This window comes from Podarcis tiliguerta (assembly GCF_965153285.1).
Source record: "Podarcis tiliguerta genome assembly, chromosome: 1".
Taxonomy (NCBI): domain Eukaryota; kingdom Metazoa; phylum Chordata; class Lepidosauria; order Squamata; family Lacertidae; genus Podarcis; species Podarcis tiliguerta.
Genome location: NC_139534.1, coordinates 111,161,279 through 111,166,920, shown reverse-complemented (window position 1 = coordinate 111,166,920; position 5,642 = coordinate 111,161,279).

The window sequence follows — 5,642 nt, the reverse complement described above, 5'->3', positions numbered from 1 at the left end:
CTCAAATTAGTTTAAAAAAAGAAGTTTTGTGACAATGTAAAACAGATTTATAGCCTCTCTTTTTTTAGCTGTGTTTATGCAGAACGGGAAATAATCCCCACTGACTCTAATGGAATTTATTTCCAAATTCGGGGGTGGGGATTGTGAAGCCCAAAATTCATGAAACTTGTTACATGCTTTGAGACATTCTGAAACATTGGCTTTGGAAAATCTCCAGGGTGAATTCCATAGTTTGTGAGGCAGGTGCTGCGAATGCTTCTGTATGCGTGCCCTGTCTGCTTGAACCTGGAACGCAGATGGTCTAATTGCCAGGAGACTCTTGGTTGAAGATTCAGATGGGACCAAGAGTTCCCAGTGGTTCAGTGCAGCATGTGGGCAGCTGAAAAGCAGAAGCTCTCATGGTGCAGCTGTGAAGTCATGTGTGCTACTGTGAAGTAGCAAAAGCATTACATGGACAGACCCTAGGGGTGGCTTAGAGTTAGGGCAGGTTAAGAGCTATTAAAAAAATAGGGGAGGGGATTACGCTGCGAAAAGGATCTTATACCAGGAAACTCCAACTTTGGAGGAGCTGGTAATGGGCTTTCAGGTCTCTGAAACTTTTCATAGAATCATAGAGTTGGAAGAGACCACAAGGGCCATCGAGTCCAACCCCCTGCCAAGCAGGAAACACCATCAGAGCACTCCTGACATATGGTTGTCAAGCCTCTGCTTAAAGACCTCCAAAGAAGGAGACTCCACCACACTCCTTGGCAGCAAATTCCACTGTCGAACGGCTCTTACTGTCAGGAAGTTCTTCCTAATGTTTAGGTGGAACTTCTTGCCGAACTTCTGCCAAGTGAAGAGCTGGAACTAGGCATCAGTTCTGGGTGGACCCTGGGATATTTTTTCAGTATTGAATCAAGGGCATTAAAAGGGGGATGGGTTATAATTTCCAGAGATTTTGGTTGGCAGTCATCTGCCTCAGGAGACAATTGGAGGAGTGTGCCTTCAGGAGTGATGTCAAAACACTGGGGAGTCGCAGCACCTTTTGTGGCTGTAGAGAGACATGTTTTGCTGCAGCTTGGGCATATGATGGCATAGATTTGTGCACCATGACGTTTCTTCTTTCTGCACTCCTCTCAGTGGTCACTCCTCTTGCCACTGCTGTGGATACACAACCTGATTGTCCCCAATCAGAGGTACATGTGTAAAGAAGAAATAGATTTGCATAGGGTGGAGGGACCTCAAGCCTGGGGACAAATGCAGCTCTGGGGGCATCTCTGTCTGGCTCTTGGAATTATGCCCAGACCACCCTCTCTTCCATATATTTTCTTTTAAAGTCAATTTTATTAAGAGTTTTCAACATAAAATACACTAAAAGCCAAACTAATCTAAAGAAGATAAATAGGAAAGAAGCAAGAATAAGCAAGAGGAAAAAATAGAGAAGAAGAAAAATAAATACCAGGCCCGCTATCACAATTTTATCTTGTTATTCCACATGCAGAAGAGTGAACTTTCCCAGGTCTCATCTGGGAGCTTCCCCTTCTTCCTCCAGCCATCCACTCTGGGAGATCCTCTCTACCCCGCCCCTCACGCAGGGCCTTTCTTTTTTCTGTCTATCACCTTCCTGTGTGTATCTCCATCAATCCAAGATAGGAAACTTCAAAAATCAAAGCATAGATATAGACTTAACAGAGAGAGAATTAAAGATAATAGAAAAACAAGCTAAGAAGAGACATAAAGAAAAAGAGGGTCTTCTGATTCTCTGTCAGCTGATAATGTATGTGACAATTATTAAAATATTCAAAGCATGCACTCCGGGATAACATCTCGCTGTCTTAATATCCAGCTTTTTCTCAGTCTGATAGGTGTTGTTTTCCCAGTCTTCAGTCCCAGGCATCCCACCCCCTCTTCCAAGGCCATACCCATCACTGGTTCTGCTTTTCACCCAAGTATTTTTGCCAGGTTGGAACATGTCTTTGAACTCCGGTTTTGTAAGTGTAGGGCAGTTGTGAATGCACGGTGAAAGTTGATAGTTTGCTAAGTGAAGAGTTTTCATCCCTTGGCTGAGCTGGGCTTTCTCTTTATAGCAAGCAGCAGCGCTGTAGTTTCAGACTTCATAAAGCTTGGGATAAAAACTTGCTTTATGATTTTGTAAGGAAGGTCAAACTACTCTCAATCCATTAGACTCCATATCCTGTGGCATTCTCTGCAGTAAATGGCACAACTGACCTTGTTGTATCTGAAAAAGTATTTTCAGCTTCCAGGTTTAGTGGTGATTGAAAAGTTCAGTGAACATAAAAGAAATAAGGGTCTACAGACAATGAAATAATGTGTGCTTTACTGAGTTTAGGGCTAGCTGCACTACCAGGCAGTCTGACGTTCTGGAATATCAATATATAGCAAGCCTATTATGAGCTAGAAGAAAACTGTGAGTCAGTTCCCATGGCAGCACCCACAGCTGTAAAGATGCCATAGACAGTGACACTGTTATGAGCCTAATGTTTGCAACAGCTGGATTTCCTCCTCCTCCTATTCATGAATAAGAAACAAATGGCAACAACGGGAGGCCAGCTGTCTCCCACTACTTACCCCTGATTAATGAATAGGATGGTAGAGACAAAAATAGACCACGATGTAAGATGCATGCTTCCTGGAGGCTAAACTAAGCCCTTGTTCTCCCAAACAGCAGCTGAAATGGTAAATCTGTTTCCAGCCAGTGCCACTTTAGACTGCAGGTGAGAATTCACCTGGCTGAATTTTCCTTGACACACAAAAATAACATATATATAAATACCTGTGTATAGAAAACTAGATGTCAAAGAAAAAGAAAGGCCCGTAGCTCAGCACTGGTGGTATATGTGCTTAAACCAGGACACTTGAAAGCACAATCCTATATATTCAGAAGTAAACCCAACTAAGTACATTGGGGTTTAATCTTGGGGAAGTGTGTCTAGGTCGGATTTCAGCCTTGGTGATTTCTAGAAGTAGAAAGAGCCAGTTTTCAACATTCCCATATGACACAGGTAGGAAACTTGTGGCCCTTGAGAAGTTGCTGGACTACAGCTCCCATCAGCCCCAGCAGGGGGGGGCATGAGAGTTGTAGCCTAGTAACATTGGGAGGGCACAGGTTCCCCACTCCTGCGTTAGAATATCTGCCTTGAGCTGTGGTTTGGTGTACAATAGTCTTGGCCAACCAATGCCAAGTGGCCATTCTATTGCTGGTTCCCAGAGCGGAGCTGCTTATTATTACTATGTGCACATATACTCTGTTAGGGATGAGTTGCATTTATTCATTTTATTTATTTATTGCCCTTCATCAAAAGATCCCAGGGCGGTTCATAGAATATATGAGGCTGGTCAGACTTTATACCAGAGACAGGGAAGTTGTGGCCCTCTAGGAAATTGTTGGACCACAAATCCTGTCATCCTGACTAGGGCTAATGGGAGTTGAAATCCAGGAACAACTGAATGGCTTGAGGTTCCCCACTTTTGCTTTAATCCAACAGGCTTTAACTGTGGTGACCTATTCCACTGTTGTGCCTGCTATGCAATGAAACAATTTCAGCACACTTGTGGAAGCAACCAGAGCAAACATCTACTGGCTAAAGCACTTGCCTTGATGACAGCAAACATCTGCTGTTTTAGATGGGTGTGCTTATGTGTCAAGGGAAATGCCCTATAATTCCCATAGCTGTATTTGTGGCGATGAAGAAGAAGAAGAAGTAACAGGGAGTTTGGCTCTTTTAAAAATGCCATTGCCCTGCAACTGAAGAGTCTCTTGGTAAACGTTTCCATCTTCTCAATAGTCATGAAACATTGGATGGATTTACAGGAAACAGATTCCCTTTTTGCTAATGCTGGTAACTGGATGATACAACAAAAGCTATAGGAAAACAGCACCAATTGTATTTTAAAAGTGATGTGATGGATGGTTCCACTATGACAAGAGAACCATCGAAGTTGAAGGCTGTATTTTGAGCAATGGACAGGCTTGTATTTCAACGGTTAACTCTAACATTTAGTAGTAAATGTTACATTTTGCTACTTTGTTATTGCTTCTGGTCAAGCAAATAAATCATATATCTACACACTTGTATGATATTAGGAGCAGGAACTGAAGCGACAATTGCAATGCGATGCTTCTTAATGATGTTTATATTGACACAAATGTCAGGCTTAATCATAGGTTATTATTTCAATTCTACTGAGCGCAAAGCAGTTATATGGGAGGCTGAAAATGGCTTTAGAGCTCTAATTGTTAACATAGAGTTTTGAAGAAGTTGAGTAATGCAATATTCTCCCATCAGAATATAATTTGTAAGGACTGATTTTTCTAGAGAAAATGTTCAGTATTTCATGAAAGTCAGTTCCTTCTCAAGACTTTATCAATTAAACAACTACAGGAAGGAAGCATCCAGCTTTAGTCATCATTCCTAAATGGTTTCACAAGGCTGCTCATAATGCAAAATGACAGAAAATTATCCACATCATGGTCTAGTTTAGCCATCTTATATCATTTTTAAAAATCTGTCTATAACTGGAGTATTATTAAAGCAAACCAATTTCTGTACTTCTGTTTACATGCTGTAGATTCAGGAATCTGGTGCCAAATTTGATTCAGAGTCTTTTATCTTTAAACAAATGCAATTTCCGTTTCTAACCCCAAATTTCTAGCCATTATGATGGGGGGGGGGGACACATGCAGGTAGCACCTTCTGCAAGTTCAAGATCCAGCTGGGTTTTGCGAGCAATTCCAATGGAAAGCATGCATGATAAAACCCCAATATGCTGCACATGCCTTGTTCATAGCAGCCAAGTCCTATCACCCTGCTCCTGGTTGCATCCTGACTCACAGACCTCCTTTTTTGCTATCCTCTGCCATCTCAGTTCCTAGAAAAGATATGTTACTTTATGCACATCTCCATCACTTAATAATAATATCCACCTTACAGAGATCTGTTCTAGGCAGTTGGATCATGGCGAGGTAGATCAGGTTATGAAATAATATGAAAGATCATGTCTCTATTAAAATTTGCCTGTAAATTGTGTTATGCCACACCTTTCCCAGCGGTATGCATTGGGAATCTATAGAATGCCTTGAAACACCAGCTTGAAACACCAGTTGTTCATGGCTGCAACACACACCCCAGAGCCTGACAGCCGATTTAGTTGTAGTGACAGCCTTGCCATGAGTGACAAAGTGCTGCATCCCCTTGTTCATTCCACAGAAGCAATTGCTTTCTCATTATGTTCTCACCCAGAAAGTTAAACTTATTAAGATGGCAAATACCATCGGTACTGCTTTTGTCATAGGTGCCAGTTTTTATATTTGGGGGGGAAGCTTAATATACTTAGTGCTATGTTTTCTCTCTCCTGCCTGATGGCAGAAGAGAAAGACACAAATCTAGCTAACTAGCTTTCCAATTTTCTGTATATGAAAGTTGTGAAGAAACCAATGCCAGGATGCATTTGCTATGTGCCTGGAAATGTAAAAATGCAAGTTGGCTCCTGATATCTATCCTATTATCTATCTATCCATCCATCCATCCATCCAATGTATCAGTTGCCCAACAATAATTGTCCCCAGGGTGATTCACAAAGAATAATACAGGTTAAAACCACAAAAATCCACACCCATCAAATTCTATATAGCAACACTA